This window comes from Aulonocara stuartgranti, assembly GCF_965226115.1.
Source record: "Aulonocara stuartgranti genome assembly, chromosome: 23".
Lineage (NCBI taxonomy): Eukaryota > Metazoa > Chordata > Actinopteri > Cichliformes > Cichlidae > Aulonocara > Aulonocara stuartgranti.
In genome coordinates this window covers 29,884,757-29,908,304 of record NC_138958.1, presented here as the reverse complement: position 1 = coordinate 29,908,304, position 23,548 = coordinate 29,884,757, and the positions used below count along the sequence as shown (strand labels likewise).

The 23,548-nt window shown below is 38.7% G+C and overlaps 1 protein-coding gene and 1 long non-coding RNA gene across 3 annotated transcripts in view; one reads left to right on the top strand and one right to left on the bottom strand.

Annotated features, from left to right (window-relative positions):
* LOC309701212 overlaps window positions 1-9,267 on the top strand; it is a 74,193-nt gene extending 64,926 nt beyond the window's left edge. The window contains exons 2-4 of the long non-coding RNA XR_014274915.1: window positions 2,692-2,811; window positions 8,912-8,999; window positions 9,180-9,267. This is a non-coding gene — a long non-coding RNA (uncharacterized lncRNA). The remainder of the gene's footprint in view (window positions 1-2,691; window positions 2,812-8,911; window positions 9,000-9,179) is intronic.
* Window positions 1-21,600, bottom strand: part of LOC309701186 (uncharacterized protein) — a 38,075-nt gene extending 16,475 nt beyond the window's left edge. For both annotated transcript variants that reach the window (XR_014274900.1, XM_082525241.1), the window contains exon 1: window positions 21,530-21,600. The gene's annotated coding sequence lies outside the window, so the exon portion shown is untranslated. The remainder of the gene's footprint in view (window positions 1-21,529) is intronic.
* Window positions 21,601-23,548: the final 1,948 nt, after the last annotated feature.

Sequence of the window (23,548 nt, the reverse complement as noted above, 5' to 3'; positions counted from 1 at the left end):
CACTCAGAACTCGGTGGTCAAGTGCTTTAAACATATGATTACTGATAATGTACTCCCAGCCGGCTTTGCTAATCGTGGCCTCTCTCAGCATCATGTGTGCTTCCTCTGCTTCCCTCCGTGTGTCATTCGCAGAGATGAGAACAGAAGAGAGAGAGAGAGAGACAGACACAGACGAAGTGATGATAATGTTTCTTGAGCTGATGACAGCTTGTTCCGAGGTTATGTAGAAGCTTAACAACTTTTAATCCATTGAAATGGTTTGTTTGTCAAGACACTTATTTAGCCTCAAATTCCACCCATTTAATGCACATAAGAAACTTTTGGTATGTGTACTAGTTTTTCATGCCTCTTTTCCTCCTGTGTTTCTGCTGGAACCTCCTGATGTACCACGTAGCATTGATCTGGTGCTATGTCTCCCTGCATATAGCAAAAGAACTTCTGAGTGGGACTCACAGATGTGGAGATAGTGATCCTATGTTGTTGTGTTGTGGATGCAAGAATATTCATAAATGAGGCTGAGGTTTTCAGCACTGTGCAAAAATTTTGAGCCACCCGTCATTTCTTTATTTTTTGCTTTCCAGAAGCCAGACTTTCTAGACTTTTTAAGTGGTTTTTGGGATTAATTAATTATCCAGACCTGGATCAGATTTTGACCCACCATTCAAGACCAACAGCTTCATTTTACAGCATGACAATGATCCCAAACACATTGCAAGTGGAGTAAAACCATACCTAGATAGAAAAAACCCCCGTAGTGGAACACTATCAGTCATGGCTTGGCCTCCCCAGAGTCCAGACCTCAACTTTATTGAAGCAGTGTGGGATCATGTTGACAGAGAACAGAACAAAAGGCAGAAACATCCAAAGAAGAGCTTTGAATGTCCTTCAAGAAGTCTTGAGAATTATTCCTGAAGACTACTTAAAGAAATGACTATGTTAAAGAATAAAGGTGGTCATACCAAATACTGACTTTCTGACAGTTTTTGCCTTATATACTGTTTTTTGATGTATGTTTGCATGTTTCAATAAATCACTGCACCTATTTCTGAGCAGAATCTCAAAAAATGAGGAGTGGATCAAGATATTTGTACAGCACTGTAGATTGACAGCTAAGCCATTTAAATGTTTAAACTTTTTATTTCATAGAAAATATTTAAAAATATGGGACTTTGATAAAAAGCTGTGTAATGTCAGAGTGGTCGCCTCTACAAACAAATCCTCATCAAGCAACTTCGCATTGCGCCTCTCGGCTCAATATTGTCATGGATCGCTGTGTGGCAAGCAGGAGGAGGACCCAAATGCATAACTCACAGACACGGGGATGAACTCGAGAAACACAGTTTTAATGCTGGCACGGCAGAACACAGGAACGTGAACACATGAGAACTAAGAATACTGGGCCAACATGGCCCAGGATCATGACAAATATATTGTTATAGCTTATTCTTCCTCAAAGCATCACCATCACTTTTGCGTCCTTGGCACTGTGGCAAATAAATGAGAGCTATCATTTCTTGTTTTGTTTGTTTGTATTTTTGGTGTTGGAGCAGGGAGGCTGGGGGAATAATTTGAATAATAATAATGGCTAGTAATCTTTTACTAAAACAGTCTGTTTTGCAAGCAAAAAATATATATAATTAGCTTCAAAAATTCCTGTCCATAGTTCACTTCCTTTCCCCAAAGACGCTCTCTCTTAGTCGCTCAGTTTCCCATAGCAGCATTTCCTGTACCTTTTTATCATAAATCCATTTCTGTTGTTATTGGGTCAGACTTACTCTCCAATGGGACTTCATGTTGCTGTAAAAACCAATAAAAGAGAGCCCCTGGCAAATTTCCAGACAATTTATCATTGCTGCTAAATGTAAGCAGGGCACTGTGGTGTTTTTTTTTACAAATTTAAAGGCAGGTTATGGAAGACTGTGAGTCTGTGTGTGGAAGCTCACACAATTTCAAACACTGTTTAAATGTGTCAGTCAGGCAATGTTTAAGGACTGATCAGCACAGACTCACAGTGTATCAGAAAGATGTGGAGATATCAAGGGGTATCAGTTGGGGAAGGGTGACATACTTTTCTGTGCAGCTTCTAAAAAAGTACATGTTACTTGGGTAAAAAAAAGATTTCTTGAAATAATATTAACATTGAGGCAAAGACAGTAAATATTCCACAAAGACCAAAAACTACTGCACCGCTTGTTGCTTGGATTGATGACAATTAATTAAGAGTTTACTATTTAATGAAAAATTCTTTTGATCTAACTTCAGATTTCTTTTTTAATTCCAAACATGGGTCAAGCTGTAAAAAATGCTGGATCCTACAACTTTCCTAATCCTACTCAGCAGCCCCTTTTATTATGCTGTGCTCCTATCATATCAGTATTTTCATTATTATGACTTCCTTGCTCATAGATAGTATTCATATCTTTGCCCAAGTCATAATTACTCCAGGTAATCTTGGAAGGAATGGTGGGTATGCTGAATATGGATGCATGATGTCAGTTAAGTCCAGTGCTGAATACAATTAAGGAAGACGTTTCACATATAGATACATTGGCTAGCAAATTACAATAAGTTACACATATTCACCATTTAATAAATTCTTATTAAGTGACACATTAGTGTTCTGTAAGTCATTTGTAGATTGTGATATCTGATACTGTTAATAAACTGTCTCTTTGTGTCTCCCTGCATCAGGTTAACCACCTGTCCAGAATGTACCCTGCCTTTCACTCTATGGTAGCTGGGATAGGCTCCAGCCCCCAACAACCCCGATAAGGATAAGCAGAAGAGGATGGATGGATAATAAGCACCCAGGTTTCATATTTTAAAGTTGCCTTCTTTTCAAACGAAACTACTACACTTACTAGAGTGTATTCTTGAGTAGTGTTGGGTAAGTTACTTTAAAATAGTAACTTAGTTACATTACTAGTTACTTCTCTCAAAAGTAACTCAGTTACTTCAAGTTACTCGTTACTTTCAAAGTAACTAGTTACTAGGGAAAGTAACTTTGGTTTTACTCAGAATTCTCTTGTTAATGTGTTTCTTCCATAACTTTGCCAGTCTTCTAGCTTGCTTACTTGCCACAAGTGCACTGTGCCACCTACCAATAGAAAGGAAAAGATAATGTGCATATTTCCACGAGAGAAATCCCACGCCTGGACCGTCATTGACTGCTGCCATGATTCTAGCCTACGTCACAGCGTCATGTGCGCCTTTTACATCCAACACAAAAACTGCAGTCGTGGTGCTTTCGATTGTACTCAGAACTCTGAAATTCTGCCTTCTGAATAGGAAGATGTAGGCAACACCAGACTGCAGATGAGCTGCATACAGAGCTGGACTGGGACAGAAAATTGGCCCGGACATTTTGACTAGAGACTGGCCCACCAATATAGGAAAAATCATAAAGCCTTTGAATGAAAATAAACACTGTTGTGACAGTGATGTTCACTGTTTTGATGGTATATATGCATCAATCTATCAATCGTTTGTTGTAAGATTCAGATAATTATTTTTTAAAAGCTAGACATTTTAAATGAGAATAAGAAAGTATTTCTTTGTGCCCCCCTCTCCCTGTTAATGCCCTATCTGGCCCCCTGGCAAAACTTTGCTAGACCCACCCCTGCACAGTTACCAGCTGTCAGCTACATAAAAAAGGATCCTGGTGTTATTTGTCTCTCAGAAACAGTTCATAACTTCCCTTCAACTCATCCATGTCACCTAAAAGGTAAACCTGTTTCTCCATCACCTGTTCAGCTCTGATGATCCAGTAAGGACATCTCCTGGTTTCATCTTCATGTTTCCCTCTCACCAGATAACCAAACTATATCATGACCAGCAGGTTTACAGCTGTGGCTCCAGCAAACATCAGCTGATACTAGAAATTAATATTAAATAAATTCTAACAACAGCTGATCAAGCTTAAACGTGCTGCTGTTGTTTAGCGCGACATCCGCTGGTTTCCTCTTTCAGTGCAAAGTGAGCGATAAACAAACAAGAGAGCCGATCAGCTGATCATTGATCAGTTTTCATGATTGAAGTAGAAACGGGAGAGGGAGGGGGGAGAATGAAAGAAGAAGAGGCAGCTGTGCAGCAAAGACACAGAATAACTCCAGCTTTGTGCCTTTTTCATTGCAGCTGAATTACGGGACAAACTGTTCCTTTTCACCTCAATAAGAAACGTAATATTTTCTCTGAATACCAGACAGGACGGTTGGCAACTCTAATAACTTATGAACAAAATAAAGTTCAACATCAGTAACATAGCACCACCCAGCTGTATAGAAACTCCGTCATGCTAGCTAGCACGCAGTACGGAAAAAGTCAGAATAACGAAAATAAACTCCACCTAAACTTGGTTCATATCTGACCCAGAGAGACTGCAGGTCATAACTTCTTACCTGAAGTTCAGTTCACACTTGGACCGGCGGCCGCCTCGGGTCTCTTTTCCTTCTGCGTCCCCTTTCCTTCATCCACCTGCTGGCCTCCACCACTTGCTAATGTTACTGAATCTGTGGAAGCTCCGCGATGCCACCACACGAAGTAACGAGTAACGACCCTATCTAAATCCCAGTAACGACTAACGCGTTCCTGATTTTGGCATAATAACTAGTTACCGTGCTCGTTACCACAATAATAACGTAGTTACTGTAACGTGTTACTTAATAACGCGTTAGTCCCAACACTGTTCTTGAGTGATAGGTAACACCTTTAAAAGAGAGTGAGAGAGTGCTCTTCAGATGTACACATTCTGTTGCCATTCAGTGGCAGAAAACAGCAGGGGGAAACTACTACTACTTTATTACTGAAACACTTTGGTTTCTTGACATTATCTGGGTTTTTTTTTCTGTAAGAATAAATGAGCAGCCTAGATGTGGAGCTGTATAAGATTTTATATGTAAAGTTAAGTTGTGGGCAGAGGTTTTCATACACTCATCATGAGCATGACCTGTTCTTTTTCCAGGGTGATTGTGCAGCATACACCTTTAATGACTTAAAAAGCTAAAATTGGGTGAACAAGTATTTGTTCTAATCTGCACAGTGTCAAAACTACACATACAGACTCTAATATATGTATACACTCAATTTTTTAATAAATGGTTCTGAGCTGAAAGGTCAAGGCCTATTAATTTCTCATTCTCAACTGGTAGTTTGTCTTTGCCAGCATAAAAAGGATTTGTTTGACAGCATTTACTGGACTGATCAATGCTTAAAACAATGGGAAAGTCTAAGGAACTCATTGAAGATCTAAGGTCTAATGTGAAGACCTTCCAAATGTCTCTTTGAGCCATTTCCAAAAAACTGCAGGTTCAAAAGATCATCAGTTTAAACAGAAAGAAGCTTTTGCTCCAAAACCTTTAAGCCTGACTAAAACTTCAAATGCCTTCCAAATGCCTTCTGGAGAAAGGTTTTATGGTCAGGCAAGACAAAGATTTTAGTTATGTTTGAGAAGGCGAGGCTTTCAAACCTAAGAACACTGCATCAGCTGTCGAGCATGGTGATGGGAGCATCATGCTCTGGGGTTGTTTTGTTGCAAGTGGTACTGGTACATTGCATAAAGTAGATGCAATAATGCAAAAGAAGGACTATTTACAATTTCTTCAATTTGACCTCAAATCAAAAGACAATTAAAAGTTTGACACAGTTTGGTGATCCAACAGGACAATGATCCCAAACAAAAATCAAACCTAATCATGAAATGGAAAAAGCAGACTATCATTAAGCTTCTGGAGTGGTCTTCCCAAAGTTCCAACTTCAATTTATTGAAAATGTTTGAGACTGCATGTGTACTTTTGATTAGAGAAAATTCAAAATACATTCAAACTTGTGCACCTAATTCTTGTTTTTCAAAGTCATAAATGATGTATACTGAACAATCATTCCACCAAAAAAAAAAAAAAAAAAAAAAACAATTCAAAGAAATCTTTAAAAAACCAAAGATAAGCATGACACTCATGCCCATTAAACTTTTGACCACAGCTGTATCTCTAAATATTGTGATACTGGACTTATGGATTAAATGGTGTCAAGGTGGACTGGTTAAAAAAGATGTTATGTTTCTGAAACCTAATCACAAATTGCTTCATTTTAAACTGACTATTAAGATTTATGATAAATACAAAGATGTCATATTTAAAAAAAATATAAAAGAGTAATGGCTGCTCTTGTGGTACTTCCGCCTTATGAGAGTCACACTGAACAAGCCATGGTATTAATTCATGTATAAAAGTATGCTATGAGTGCTCTGCTTGGGTTTAGAGATATTTAATAAATACATGGTATGGGTGACTCAGTTTGTTGACCCATCTGTACGCTACAGTTCAACAGCTATGATTTCAAAGAACTAAAACAGGGATGGCTACTCGTCAGTGGTGCCTGCAGCAGCAGTTAAAAGGCTTTTCAGGGAACACGTTTAGTTATTGGGCTAACAGATGCAGAGCATGGTAGCGCAGAATACAACGTATACAATTTTAGCTGTCTGATGTAGATGTGAACACACAGCCATTATGTTTGTCTCTCTTCATCAATATCACCCATCCGATGTGAGACCATGTGCTTCATCATGACACTAGTATCACAAACTGGGGTTCAAGTGAAGTCGCACACTACAATAACCAAAAGGTGATGAATAGTCCTTAAATAACAAAAAGTCCACAACGATGAATAAAATTCAATTGAAATAAGGCATGAGATCAAACCAGGAACCTTAGGAGAACCTGAGATTAAAGAAAGGTGGGGGATCACAAATATTTCCAAAAGTTTCACATTTATAATGAATACTGGCCTGACAAATATCATTGTAGTCAATTTTTTTAATCAAAAATTGAAATTATTCCATGTTTTCAGCCTTTCAAACGTGAGGATTTTCTGCTTCCATTGTTTTGAATAATAGTAGCTTTATTACCTCAATTAGCTTTGGATGGTTGGTTGGACAACAAATAATCTGAATATGTTATCTTCAGCTGGGGGAAACCATGATCGGCATTTTTACAATTTTCTGACATTTTGCTGATGATCCATGGTCAATTAAACGTTTAATTGCACCCCTAAATGATACACTTGACCTAATCATTTAATCAAGTATTTTCTTATTTCATGATTTAAAATTAGGCCCTTGTAAGAACATGTTTCTGATAACATGTAGTAGAATATACAGTACAGAACATTCAGCATGGACTCCTTTAACAGAAACAGACATTATATATCAGTAATCCATATTCAAATGAAAATGCAGCTCTGAGATGAGGAAAAACTTACAGATAATGTTTGAAACTGTTTTCAAGTCTGAGTTAAGTCAAGTCAATGTCATTCATACACAATCGCACGCTCGCTTAAATGTGAGAATATCAGCAAAGTCCACAGGAAGGAATGTATAAGAAAACTATTCTTAGTCGTTCTTGGAAATAGTTTTACAGCAAAACAAATCAAGCACAACCTTGGAGTTCTGCTGTGGCACAGTGAAATGCTTCCTCGTTGCATGGGTGGAGGAATGAACATGACATGAACACCAAAGAAGGAAAATTATGATAAAGAGTGCGGACAGGTCCATCATGGTTAGTTAAAGTAACACAGGCTCAAATTGAATTTGTTTTGACTCCTCCTGTCAAGAAAATCACTAATTCAGGGAGGATGGCTAAACTCTTGCTAATGAAACAAGTGTGAGTCCATGTGCCTTTGGTTTATAAGCACAGTTCTGTTTTTTATCGTGGCTCAAGAGTTGGGCGTTCGTCTTGTAATCGGAAGGTTGCCTTTTCGAGCCCCGACTCCGACAGTCTCGGTCGTTGTGTCCTTGGGCAAGACACTTCACCCGTTGCCTACTGGTGGTGGTCAGAGGGCCCGGTGGCGCCAGTGTCCGGCAGCCTCGCCTCTGTCAGTGCGCCCCAGTGCGGCTGTGGCTACAACGTAGCTTGCCATCACCAGTGAGTGAATGGGTGGATGATTGTGTATAGTGTAAAGCGCTTTGGGGTCCTTAGGACCAAGTAAAGCGCTATACAAATACAGACCATTTAATGCGGCAGTGTGAAAGTGAATGAATCAAATCTGAAAAAAAAAAGTTTTTTCCAAAACAGAAAACAAAAGTGTGATCACACACAAACAGGATCAAAGTCCCGTGGTGAACTGCACCAACGAATAACCTGCATTCAGCTGCCAAGACGGAGATGTAGCCCTGCTTTGACATTTGAGAAGAAACAAAGCCAAAATACTGTATGCATGACTGACAGGATGTTGGGGATTTGCCCTTTGTGAGAGCTTCTCTTATTGGCTCGATGATTTTCAAAGAGGTTAGAGAATGTCAAGCAAGGAAGCTATAGTAGGCTCTGGCACTGCTCGAGAATAACACCAACTTGTGCTACAGACTTATCAAAGCGTTGTTTTTATTAGTTGAAAAGAAAGTTGAACGCTGTAGCTAAAATGAATAAAAGATCAAATACGTGATTATATCTGGTCGGGTGATTATATCCAGCCTTAACTGCACTGTTATATTGCACAATGATCCAAAATATTGAATGTGAAATGTCACCAAGACTAACGACTCCATTTCCAGTTAACTGTGAACATTTTCTGGTCATGATGGATGTGTTTATAGTGTGGCAAATGACCTTGACAACAGATGGTGATTATACTTTCACTATTTTTTCCCCCTTTTCTCTGTAGCCTTCTCGCAGGCCAGCAACACAAAGCAATTAACGGAAATACACAGCGAGCTTCAGAGAGATAGCGCCATGTTAAATACTTGACAAAAGAATTAAAGTCTTCAGTGTTTCATAGAGTTAGCCAGAAATAAATTCACCTGTCTTCACATGTTTATATGCACTGCTGGGTTTAAACAAAAGAGTTTAGGTTCTCATTGCAAAATCACCAGCCAGCCTAGAAACCAAAGCTTTTTGCTAATGTCATCTTCTTTTTTTTACAGATTGGACCAACATGACTGGGGGATAGGACAGGGAGAAAGAATGAAAGAAAGAGAGGGAGACGAAGAAAAATAGAGGGGAGAAGAGATGGTGAGAAAGGGGAGAAGAAAAAAAAAGAAAAACAAACAAAACACCAGGATCACCTGTATGGAGATAACAAAACAGAAGAGAAAAATAAAAAAAGAGCAACATAATAAACACAACACCATCACAATAAACTAGCTAACAGTGGATAACAGTAGATACTAAATATTAAATGTTATTTTGCAGCACGCAAGATTGACAGAGCCCAATGTGCTTTGAGGTAGCAGCCAAGAAAGGTGTGTGCAGGAGGAGATCCAGGCACCAGACATCCAGAGGCCCCAGAATACAAGGACCCAAGGAGGACCACCAAAGGGGCAACTGTGCCACCCTCCTAGGAAGAGCTGAGGAGAGCCCCAAACGAGTGGTCACCCAGCAGCCACGGAGCAGAGGCCAGAGGGGGTTGCAGTGACGTGCCCGCGGGCTCTGCCGGCAGCCAGCTGTGCCCAGGGACCAGGCCCAGGGGCCAGAGGCCTGAGAGCACCCCACCCCCCCGGAAGCTATTTATTTAGCTTTATTTATTTAAAGCTAAATAAATAAAAGCTCTAAAACATAGTAGAAACACCTTTGTGGAGCCTGAAATGAAGTTAGGTGGCGGTGGTTCTGATGGCTGGCAAAATAACACAACGGCTGAGAATTAAGAGCTGAAAACTTTGTTTAAACGGTTTCTTTGTAAATATGCATAAATATTTACATATTTAAATATTTATATATTCATAAATATCGAATCAGCAAATCAAAAGCTAGCTAGCTACATACATTGCCAAAATTGCTAGCCAATACGATGTTATCCCATTTTAATGCCTCGACTGTTGTATTTTAGACATTGCTATATTTATTTTTGGGACCGAGAATTAACTGTAGTTGGACCAGACGCTGGAGTGCTAATTTGTAAGGAAATGCTACCAGATGTGTGGGCAACATAGTCGATGAAAAACAAAGCCAACGCAGAGGTGCTTTAACTAGCATCCCCAGGCTTCTACCTTTCTACCTATAAAACCCGGAGAGCAGTCAAATGGTGGAAGTGGAAGCTAAATTGGCTAGTCATTCATATGTATATTAGGCTGTTAAGTAGGAATTCTGGAGGGAGGGGAGTGGGGGTGGGGGAGTGGAGTGTTTCAGTTTGCCATCTTGGGGAGAAATCAACACACATGGGTGTATGTCCTTTGTTGCTGACATTTATTGATAAAAACAGTACAAAAAACCAACCATTTGTACACATATTTACAAATAATTCAACATTGTCAGCAATCACTCACAATCCTGGCACTGCCATGGTACCTGTAGTCTGCATTTACCACATGTGTATCTTTTGCAGTGAACACATCGCACAGTGGCCTGATTTTTCTTGCATTTGTGTTTGACCTGACACGTGGCTCTTTTTCCAGGGCTAGGTGTGGAGGGTTCTGCCCGAAGCAACTGATCTTTTCTTGCCTTCTTCGCAGCTACATGAGAGTGAGCCAACTCTGTTGCAAGCGCCACCAGGAAGTCCACCCGTCTTTCCTTCGTCCCGGTGCATGCTTGATACAGCACATGTGCATTCAGTGCTGCCATGTCAATCATGTTATAAAACACGGCGACTGGCCAGCGCCGTGTTCCTTTGTGGACAGTGTACTCCCGAACCATCTGGTCCATCACATCCACGCCACACTTTGTTTTGTTGTAAAGGGTGACAGTGTTTGGCTTCCTTTTGGTAGTGTTATCAGTCTGAACCACGCTGTGCATGCTGCTAAGAATATAGACTGTCTTCTTCCGTTTGGCCGCATACGCCGTCAGCGTGGCAGCAGAGGTTGAAAACACCTAAGAAATAAGATAAATTGTTATTTTCATAGCCCTTTTACACACAATGAAACACATAAACATAGAACCACAAAAGACCTGCAACATACCTGAGTGGTGAATACATTGCGATCTGTCTGTCTAGTGGATTGAGGAATTTCCCTGCGAATCCTGTTGACTGTGCCGAGGATGGTGGTTTTCCGTCTAAGAAGTTTTTGTGCCAGTGAAAGCGATGTGAAAAAATTGTCCGTGGTAACATTTCTGCCCTTGTCTAGGAATGGTTCCATCAGCCTCATTACTACATTTTCAGAAAGTCTCTCCCCAGTGGGACGACTGGGGTCCTTGCCAAGATATGGGAAGACATTGCAAATGTACTTGGATTTTAGGTCGCAAGCCACCCAAAACTTGATCCCAAACTTGTCAGGTTTACTTGCAATATACTGCAGGAAACAGCACCGAGTCTTTGATGGGAAAAGCTGTTCATCAATGGTGATATGTAGACCAGGGTTGTAGCACGTGATGTAGTTGGTGACAAATGATCCCCACACACTGGAAATTGCAGCAAACTTGTCAGTCTTTGCTCGATCACAGCGGGTGGACTTGTCATCAAAGCGTAGGTGTTGCATGATGTTTTGGAAGCGGTTTCGTGCCATAATTCCAATTATCTGTGGGTTTCCCAGGTTTGCTGACCAGCAGTCATTTACAGATGGAAGCCTGCAAACCCCCCGCAAGATCACAATTGCAATAAATGCCATTAGTTCAGGGAGGTCCATGAACCAATGAACATGCTAAGTGGGACCATCCCCCCAATATAACAGGCTATAACATGTTTATTTCTGTGTAAAGTAGATTACACATTAGAATCTACAGGGATTGACTCACTTAATTAGCCATTCAGGGAACTGCTGCTTTTGCGGTTTTGTACCTGCGTTGCTGTTATTTCACTGCGAAACAATTACTGGCAGTCAGGGTTGCATGGAGCACTGTAACAAAAAATAATTTCCCCCAGGGATCAATAAAGTATTCTGATTCTGATTCTGATTCTGATTTCTTGGAGTTAACTTACCCTCATCCACTCAATTTGAACTATGAGGGCCACAGTCATTGCCTGCCTCAAGGCAATTTTCAGCTACATTTCTAGGGAGGTACAAATGAGGTTGCGGCATAGGCTTTCAGAAGGGTTTGGGATTACGATGTACACATGGTGAAGATTTAACACAAAAGTTATGGTTTAGCTTCATTTTGCAGCCCTGGAAGTTGTGGCTTTGGCACAAAGACAAGCTGAGAGAGATGGTAATGTCATTAGTTTAAGTTATGAACCAAAACAACAGAATAATTTCATAGCATTTTACCGTGCAGTTATAGAGAAGTTCAGTCAAAACCACATATATCAACCACAAAATAATGCTAAAGGAACTCAACGGATTACAGCAGTCTGTAGGGCTGTCTGTGAATTAACTGTCTGTGAATCATAAATGTCTCCATAAAATACCATGGCGATTTATCTAGTAATAGCTCAGAAATTTCAGTCTTGACCAAACTGGTGGACCACCCAACAGCTTCGTATTGACGTCCCCAGAGCCATGCCACTAGCATGGAAAAAGAATTAGGTAATTTACTGTGCCTGAATGTCACTTGATCAGATTGCTTGTGATTGTGCATCTTCTTTTCAAGCAATTTGCCTCTTAACCCAAGCCTTTCATATATTTCAACACAAAAAAGCAACCATAGAGAAGCAAAGCAGCTTTTCATACACTTAGGTTTATATGTATTTGGACAATGAGACACATTTTGCAGTTTTTCCTTTGTACACTGTGACAGTGGGTTTTTAACTCAAACAATCAAGATGAGATTTAAGTGGAAAATTAAGAGTGTTTTCAGCCTCTAAAGCAATTGGTCAAACTACCATAATATTAAATAGAAGTACTGTTTTTAATACTTTGACTGCAAAGGGTTTTCCTCCTTGTTTGTGGGTCTCTCTGCCATCAGTTCTTCAGTAACTAAAAAGCATGCTTTATTGGGTTGAGATCCGGTGACTGAGTTTGCCATTGAAGATTATCCAATTTCTTCCCTGGAGAACATTTTGGGTTCCCTTTGCAGTGTGCTTTGACTCAATATGTTACATTTTCTGGACTTCCTGGTGGAATTCATTTTAAAATTGTATTAATAACATTTAAAGCTCTACATGTACAAGTATATAGCAGAGCTACTGACACCTTATAAATGCAGCTGGCCTCTCCAATCATCTGATCAGCTTCTCCTAACTGTTCCACAATCTTTTAAAACCAAAGGTGATCACATCTTTAAGGTTGTAACACCTAAACTCTGGAACAGCCTTCCTCAGGTCAGCTTAACCTGTGGTTCATTTCAAAGGACTCCTGAAAACTCATTTTGTAGCTTAGCTTTTCTTTAATCTTTTGCCCATTGTGTGTGGCCTTTTGTTCTCCTAATATGTATGATCATGAGGTGTTTCTCTCTTTCTTTGTATTAAGACAGACTGTTTTTTTTTAGATATTTTCCACCAAAGTTAATTAATGTTGGAGTCTTGGACATTGATATGCCACCTCTAGTGTTCTTATCTTGGCAAGATATTATGAAGAGTTTCTTTTTACCCATTTTTATTTGCAACATCTGTTTGGAAAATTCCAGGAAAGAGCTTGTGCACGTTCAATACTTGTAATCAACTCTACTTATAATCAACCCTGTGGCTTAAGTTGTCATTGATTAATGAGGAGACGGACATCACCTGGCCACTAAAGCGCTTGTCAGTCAATTTTCCAATAATTATTGAGTCTGAAAACTGGAGAGTATTTAGAAAAAGTCTGTCATTCCTAAAGGTTTAATGCAATTCTTTTGTCAGAACCCTTGAATTAAAGCTAAAAGTCTGTAATTCAATCATGCCTTAACTGTTTAAATCCAAGTTAACTCTGGTGGTTTACAGAAACAAAATTATAAAACTTGCATCACTGTCAAAAAATAGATGGACCTAACTGCTTTTTGGGGTATTTTAAATGGTGAACATGCCCATGGTTGATACAATTGCTGAATAAAAATATAGAAGTTAATTTACATGTAAACCAAAGTAGCATGGCAAAAATTGCTTGTTTTTTTTTTAATGTGTGTGATGTGTGAACCTAATTTAAACGGGCTAGTAAAATTCATGTTTAATTACAGATGTCACTAATAAGCAGCCAAATGTCAAAGACTGTGTGTGATATGCCCCTCATTTTCTCCCCTTTCTCTCCTTACATGCCTCATTTACGGATTAAATATTGATAGCTCATTAACCAGCTTCACGTGTAAGTGTTTATGTTAATCCCAGCACATCATGATAGTGTATTTTTTTTAATCTTAAAATGTTAAATTTAGCATTTGTCTTGTGATGCCAACTGTTAATACAATATATAATTACTCACATGGAAGTTCAGTGATGACCGCACTGATTTGAGATATTTTGCCCCATAAAAATATGATGTTTTGAGGTGATTTCTTATTTTGAATCAGAATCAGAATCAGAATACTTTATTGATCCCTGGGGTTACAGTGCTCCATTTTAAACCAACATTAAGACAAGACAGACAATACGCTAACTAAGAATAGTACAGTATATACATATATATACATACATACATAAGTCACTTATAAATAAATATTTGGAAAAGAAACATGTGTAGTTGTAGCAGCAAACAGTGTGTTAAGTGGATGCGTTGTACAGGGAGATGGCCACAGGCAGGAATGATTTCCTGTGTCGTTCAGTGGTGCTTTTCGGTAATCTCAGTCTCTCACTGAACGAGCTCCTGTGACTGACCAACATGTCATGGAGTGGGTGGGAGGTGTTATCCAACATTGTCTTTATCTTGGACAGCATCCGCCTCTCCGACACCACCTTGAGGGAGTCCAGCTCCATCCCCACAACATTGCTGGCCTTACGGATCAGTTTATTAAGTCTGTTAGCATCTGTTGGCATTTTGGTCCACTCTTTCAGGCTGACATCCATACCCAAGCTGAAAAATGGCTGGGAATGGGTGTAAAAGCAGTGTGTAAACACTAGATGTTTGTCAGATCACAAATAATTAGCTTCCCCCGTGCCTCAAGTTCAAACATATTCAAACAGTAACTCACCTCACCTTTATTTGATAAAATGCAGCAAACCTGGAGTCATTTACTGGAGCATGTTTATGTGGAACAGTGCGTTCCAGACACTGATGTCAGGTAAAGAAAATGACTTTAAAAACTATAAATAAACAAGTCTTCACTCTTTTTGGAAAACAATTTCTGCTGCTGCCAGGCAACTAATGAAGAGGGCAGAAATGTGTAGGAGAAATCTAATTTCATTTAAAATTTCAACACTACACCTTAAGAAAACACAAGGCATTCAATTTAATTCACTATGTGCTCCCGGATAAACAATTTGTAAAGTTTTTCAAAAAACAACCCCCCCCCCCCCCCAAAAAAAAAAAAAAAAACCCAAAACAAAACATCGCTGAATAAAAGAAAATGAAAAATATAGCCAGTTACCATGGCGCTTTTTGTTGTTGTTGTTGTTGTTGTTATTCAGCAGAGTTTCTGATTATGAATCAGGATTGGGCTTCATTATTTAGCACACAAAGACTGAGAGCAAGCAAAACATCCACCCACCTCCTGGCCTGTGTGTTACCAATAAACAACACAGTCAAAAGGCTTTTCACTCCAATAAAAGACCTCAGAATACACAGCAGACAAGCTTGTGCATAAACAAGAGGATGCAGAGCAGAAAGCCTGATTATTACCTTCACTTGAAGAAATATTCTGCAAGTGGAGGCTGAGCTAAAACCGCTGATTTTTGTCCCTAATAGTATTGAGATCTAAACAATTAGAAATAGATTTTTGGATATAAACAGCATGCTGAGTTGTGGTAAGAATATTTCCCATTGGCTACAATGTTAACCAGAGGCAGAGGCAGACATTTGATACACCCGGGGCTTAGCCCTAAAGGGTAGTATGCATGTGGGATTTGAGGGGGGTGGGGTGGGGGGGTAGAAATGACTGAAAAAATCAGAATCAGAATCAGAACTACATGATAGTAGCACTAAAATCATAGATCATCATAGACCTGCACTACACTTATTTTTTTTTAATTCTACCAAAGTACAATATTTAGATTGAGAAAAGTTTATATAATTATTGAGCCTTGTTGTGCAAACAAGCCTGCATAACCTAATAAATGTAGAATTTGAAAAATAACAAACCTAAAAAGAAACACTAGGTACGAGATACATGAGTACCTATGATACGGTGATACTTTTGGTAAACAACCATTTGACTAACATCTGTCTCACCTGCTCTCTCTCCCTCTCTGTTCCTCTCTCTCCCTCTCTGTTCCTCTCTCTCCCTCTCTGTTCCTCTCTCTCCCTCTTTGTGCTGACAATCAAGCCAAACACCAACATCATCAAGTTTAATTGTAAATGGCACCAAATTGTATTCAAACTTGAGCCACACTTATGGAGCTCCACAATTCTTTTCCTGATGTTTTGGTTGATATCTCTTGATTTTCCCATGTCAAAGAAACTGCTCTGTGTTTTGCCTTATATGCATCCACAGCTGTGCCACCAGTTTACTCTCATGGACTCTACTAACCTATCAGAAGCTTCTTCACCTCAGAATGGAATCGTCTGGAGTTTTCTTATTAATTAACAATAAACTTAGTGTATATGTACTCCTAAATTTGATGAAAGTGATAAAAATAGACAGCTCGCTCTCTTTATTCTGATATTTAACTAATTCAAAAGATATTCCAATATTTATTTATCCAAAACAAAACAGGTTTACTCTAAATTCATGTTGTACAGTAAAAAAGATTTTCTTGTGTTTTCCATAAAGTGTATGAAAATATCTGGTTTAAACTGTGGATATACTGCTGTGTATTGAAATTCCTCTTGTTTTACAAAGGAATGTACTGAACAACATACAAAGCATAATATATAAAATAACATCTACCAGAGGTTTTTCTTTGAAAGAAGCCCCTTATTCTTGTGTATCAGTGCATTACTTAAACCGATTTATTTAGCTGTGGAGGGTAACAACTGAAAATATGAAATAAACACACATGTAAGCTAAGACTCTCTAAAGAAACAGCATTGTTGTTGTTCGGCTTTTCATTTCGCCATTTGTTGATTCACTTGAAGAGCAAGTAACGTAATATGGGTGAAGTGATCAGTTTGATATCAATCTTTCGTGATACACCGTCATATTTACATTATTTGTACAGTACGAATGATTTGCTTTGGTACCTGATAAACTTCACTCTGCCTGGCTGCGCTTCTCCAACAGCGCACTCACAGGCAGCAGCTCCCCCCGCCCCCTCGCTCCGTGTCTAAGCTCGGATCATACCAATATTAGGGCGGATTTACGCACAGTCGTAAATTCCCACAGTGTGCACTATGTGCTTTGAATATTGTGTGTAGTTTTTGTTTTATACAGTTGTCAGTCAGGCATCTAACTATGAAAAAATTACACTCCAAAAGACCCCGGGCTTCTGAAAAAACAACCCGGGCTTAAGCCCAGTAAGCCACCCCCCCGCTCCGCCACTGATGTTAACATAGACACTAAAGCCCTAAAATGCAGAGCTATAGATAGCCTTAAGCTTGATATTCAGGCATAAACATTTCACCTGTCTTTATCAGATATGTTCAGCAATATAGGATAAATCTTTGAGGGTGTTCCAGAGGTGTTATGTTGAAGCCATTCAGCTTCCTCAACTTGGGAATCACGCCAAAGTTGGAAAATTTGTTCTTATTTTTCTGAAATATACTTTACACCAAATGGTAAATGGCCTGCATTTGTATAGCGCTTTTCTAGTCCCTAAGGACCCCAAAGCACTTCACACTACATTCAGTCATTCACACACACATTCACACACTGGCAATGGCAAGCTACATTGAACCCACAGCTGCCCTGGGGCGCACTGACAGAGGCGAGGCTGCCGGACACTGGCGCCACCAGGCCCTCTGACCACCACCAGTAGGTAAACTTGGGGTTAGTATCTTGCCCAAGGATATTTGGCATGCAGCCAGGAGGCAGCCTGGATCGAACCACCGACCTTCTGATTAGCGGTTGACCTGCTCTGCCACCTGAGCTACAGCCACCCCATCACGTTTTTCATTAACAGCTCAAAACTATATGTGTTTTGAAAAATACAAGTGAAATACACAGTACAGAGGGGATTTTGGAGCAGCTCTCTTATACTTTGGAAAGTCGAATGGATGTTGAATTAGCCTATGCATAGCTTTGGATAGGCAAAATCAAATCAACGAATATAAGAATCAATGGGAAATAGATTGTCAATTATACTTGAATAGGTATTTTACTGTGAAAAAACAATGAAATGGTAATTAATGAATTTGTTTGGTAACATTTATAATATAGCCTGTGACAAAGGGTGCTATTCCCTCTAATTTACTTTGTCTTTTGTGTGTGGTTTTTTTTTTTTGTTGTTGTTGTTGTTTTTACAAAAACGATTACAGGTCACCAGAGAACTTCAATCTATACATCTAAAAACCACAAACCTGGCGAGAAATTTGGGTGTAGTGATGGATGCAGACCTAAACTTAGAAAAACACAATAAGACAATAACAAAGTCAGCTTACTATCACCTCAAGAATATATCAAGGATAAGATCTGATGTCTCAACAGGACCTGGAAAAACTAGTCCATGCAATCATCTTTAGTAGGCTTGATTACTGTAACAGCATCTTTACAGGTCTACCTAAAAAATCAGTCAGACAGCTACAGCTCATTCAGAACTCTGCTGCTCGAGTCCTCACTAAGACCAAAAAAGTGGACCACATCAGTCCAGCTCTGAGGTCCTTACACTGGCTGCCTGTCCGTCAGAGGATAGACTTTAAAGTTCTGATGCTGGTCTATAAAGCTCTGAATGGTTTAGGACCAAAATACATCAATGACCTCCTGACCCAGTATGAACCTTCCAGATCCCTCAGGTCATCTGGATCCGGTTTTTTATCAGTTCCCAGAGTCAGAACCAGACACGGAGAAGCTGCATTCAGCTTTTATGCTCCTTATATCTGGAACAAACTCCCAGAAAGCCTCAGATCAGCTGAAACACTCAGTTTATTTAAATCCAGGTTGAAGACTCACCTGTTCTCAGCTGCATTTGAATAAAGCACCAAATCCACACTTTAAGCTTAAATTTCAAAACTTACATTTAACTACTGATTTTATCTACTGTTCTGATTTTATCTGTTTTGATTTTATATACTGTTGTTTGTTTGTTTGTTTGTTAATTAGTTAGTTAGTTTATTTGCTTGTTTTATTCAATTTTAAATCATGCTTTTTATTTGTTCTTGTTTCTAATGTCTCTGTAAAGCACTTTGAATCACCTTGTTGTTGAATTGTGCTATACAAATAAACTTGCCTTGCCTTGCCTTGCCTAAAGTTACTACTTTGTTATCCTTGTTACACTAGGGTAACAATTCAATATTTCACAGAAAAAAAAGTCTAATTAATTATAAGTAATGTGTCACTTCTGGATATTTTTTGGGAAAAAACAAATGTTTTACACCTTGAATACTTTCAAGTTCTGGCTGTAATATGGAGTGCTTTTACCTTGCTTTGATACATTTATGCATTATATTAATGTACTTGATAGGGGTTTAATTATTAACTATTTAATCCTTGTTTTACAAATAATAATGTGATCAAGACTGTCCTTCATACTTACAGAAAAAACTAAACACAGCATGGATCAATTTGATCTTCAAATAATCAACTTTTATAAAAAGAAACCAAACCAAAAAATGGACTTCTTATGGATATCTTATTTGTGTGGTGCTTCCACAAATAAGCAAATAAGATATTTATTGTAGATTATTTTTCAAGCACGTCAATAATTTAACATAGCAAACCCTTTAAAACATACAACTCTTTTTTTCCTTTTCAGTAAAAACCTGAATTATTTACTTGATTGTACACTCAAAAGTATTTATGTCCAAAATGCTGACGTCAAGTAATTTGATTACATGTAAATTGTTACTTGTAGAAAATGTTAAATATATTGGCATCAGGTTAAATTAAATGCACTGATTTTTATACGTTCAGTTTATACCAAGCAAATTTCCCCTAATCATCAATTATTTGACAAAATAAATAAATCAGCTTTTTAAGTTTTTATATTTCAGCTGCATTTTATTCCAAATTATTGCTTTAAATAAATTAAAATATTCCCTTTATTCTTTTTTTTCTTTAAAAAAAAACATACTTATTAATTCCACTTTAAATCGGGGTCTTTAATCTTGGGTGGTATTATAAAGTTCCCTCTAGCACAGATGCTGTGACTGTCACTGTAGTAGTGACATTTCTCACATTTAGATCCAAACTATGTTCTTTTCCTACATCCAGCCAAACAGCTAGCTTTAAAGCAGTGTAAACAAGCTTACATGAACACAAAACTGTCTGAGCTAAAGGTTAGTGGTTTGTATATGATGGTTTTTATAAAGCGTTACCAAAGTTATGTAGTCAGGACTTGGCCAGATAGTGGCTGGTGTCAGTGTGGCCCATCACTTTTGTAATCTAATAATGTTTTCAGAATATGAAATAAAATGGTAAGAAGAGAGGAATTTCAATATGTAATATAATTATGTAACTAGTTTGCATAATTTTCAACGTTTTTGTCAGATGTATTACTTACAGATAGAGATGGCACGATACCACTTTTTTATGTCCGATACCGATACCGATATCATAAATTTGGATATCTGCCGATACCGATATGAATCCGATATAATGTTTTTTAATCAACAAAACTGTTTTTTTTTAAATATCTTGCTGCATTTTGTATAAGTTCATACTCAAGTTTAAAACAACAACTACACTAAAGCTATTCTGTTATACCTGTATGCAAAAAAAAATATTTCATAGTTCAGCAATACTGATCAATCTAATAAACTCAAACCTACACCATCCTCCCTATTCTGGTATTTTAAAGAGTACTTAGCATAAATATTAAGCAACCTAACTAATAGGGTTCCAACTCCCAGCAACAACAAAAATAAATAAATAAAAAATAGGGAACCACCCCTCACGCTCCACCTCATGATGCTTAATCGACGTAATCAAGCTCAATTTGATGCAGTGTGGAAAAAAATGCACAGAAATCAATTATTTTTCAAGAAATATTAAATAGATTCAACATCTTTCTTCAACAAAATTGCAGACTGCACAGATGGTACCTTCCCAAAGGAAAAAGTACTATAGCTTACTAGGGTATATATATTAGACTTAATAGTTACTATATACAGTAATTGACTTCTATTCATTTTACATCAAATTAAAACTTTGGGTGTCAGATAATTATTTATTAAAAGCTAGACATTTTAAATGAGAATAAGAAAGAAAAGTATGTCTTTGTGCCCCCTTTTCCCTGTTCATGCCCTATCGGCCCCCCTGGCTAAACTTTGCTAGATCTGCCCCTGCACAGTTACCAGCGTCAGCTACGTAGAAAAAGATCCTCGAGTAGAAAGTAATATTAAATAAATTCTAACAACAGCTGATCAAGCTTAAACGTGCTGCTGTTGTTCAGCCGCTGGTTTCCTCTTTCTGGTGCAAAGTGGGCCAAAAGCAAACTAGAGACACGGACTCGCGACAGAAAAGCCGATCAGCTGATCGTTAAGCAGTTTCATGATTGAAGTAGCAGCCGGAGAGCGAGAGGCAGTCACTTGTTAAGCTTAACGCAGGAATGCTTTACAAACATTCAGAGATGGACTTACACACTTGCTTTACTTCTCTCGGGAAAACTTTGTCGGAGATGAAATGCCAGGTTGCTAGCGAAGCTCCAAATGCTATCCAGACCACCACAGGTCCCGCATGCCACAGCCGCTCTATCACGTGATGCATACTGCTCCGACGTGCTAACGTTCTGAGGTGAGTTACGGCGTGTTGCAAGTTTTGTGAGGTGCTTTCGTGATATTTAATGGATTGGATTACATTTTTTTATTTTTCTCCGATATCCGATCCAGTAATTTAGGTCAGTATCGGACCGATACCGATACGTAATATCGGATCGGTCCATCTCTACTTACAGATAGTAGTCTTATATTATCATGCTACTACTTAATTTCCATAGAGGTTTATTTTTTCGTTCTTACAGCTAAACTATGTTAATAATGTTAGCACTTGAATTACACAATAGTATTTCACTCTGCATTCACACCCTCATCATATTTGCAGTGGTGCATTGCACTTCTTAAGTTAAATCTGTTGTACTGTAATGTGGGAGAGAGAGTGAGGTCTGGGAAGTGTGGCTAACTGAAGCTGGTAATGAGCCAGGAGGAGAATCATCCTATTCCTGTACTTTAAGTGATGTTTTGAGCAGAAACTTTGATGAGTCAGAGCTGACTCATTTTTGCCCATTTACCTTTCATGCTTAATAAAATGTGTCCAAATATTCCTCTTTCAGTATTAACACTTTGCAGTAATACAGGAGAACCTGCTGAAGAGACATGAGTCAAGGGAGAAGCAATTACAAGTATTTTACACAACAGTGATCTTAAGGTAGCAAGGTCAGGCAAAAATACAAACTGTAGTTTTAGAAAACTGAGTCAAAAACACAGACAAACCCGGAAAGGAAGACTGATTTTATTAGACAGAAAATAAGATAGGGGTCTTAGGAAGAAAAAGGGGGAGAGAAATCAGATAGGACAACATACACTAGAGAGAAAGCCAGGGACTATTTTAGATGAAGGTCTTTCCATTTGTCTCTCTTCATTGTGGCCGCTGCTACACAAGAAAAATCATGCAGGTCAGAGCTGTTTCAGACCAGGTGAAGTCTACAAGTGATTTTAGAAAATGAGTTTGTAATTATCTCTCCACATAAGCTCAGGGCAGATGTTTGTAATAGGGTTGTCCTTTTTTTATTTTTCCATAATGAAAAAGGGGCTTTGACACACACACAAACATAAAACGTCCAACAATGCTTTTGAACAGAGAGTCCTTGACTTCAACCCAGTTGGCCTCTGGATGTTGCCATGAGGGCTTTAGCAATAACTACATGGCCACGTTTCCAATAGATGTTCTTTTGTTGTCATGACTTTTAGTGCATTTGGCAAATGAAAAGAGAGGGGAAAAATGTTTCTGCAGGCTTGTACAGAAGCTTTAATGTTTTACAGATTCATGACTACTTCAAGCTAAAATGCACTCATTTCATTACATAAACCTGTTCTGCTGCACATTTACATAAACATCTAATCCATCAATCAAACAGCATGGACGTGCTTATCACCTGCTGAAGTTCAAATCAAGCATCAGAGTAGTGAAGAAAGGTGATTTAAGTGGCTTTCAACCTGACCTGGATTTCGGCACCAGATAAGTTGGTCTGAGTATTTCAGAAACTGCTGATCCGTTGGGATCTTCCCATACAACCAGTCTGTAGGGTTTGCATATAGAAGAAAAATATCCAGTGAGCTGTAGTTGGCCAGAATGCTTTGAGCAGACAAGAAGTTGACAATAACTCAAAATAACACATGTACAACCAAAGTGTGCAGAAGAGACTGCACAACGTCTCGAACCTTGAAACGGAGGCGGAAGACCACACCAGGTACCACTCCTGCCAGCTAAGAACAGGAAACTGAGGTTTCAATTCACACGGACTCCTCAAAATTGGACAAGAGAAGATTGGAACAATGTTGCTTGTTTTGATAAATTTCTCATTCTGGTGTGGTAGGATTGGATTTGGTGCAAACAATGGATCCATACAGTTGAGCTGGTGCTGGTAGTGTAACGGTGTGAGG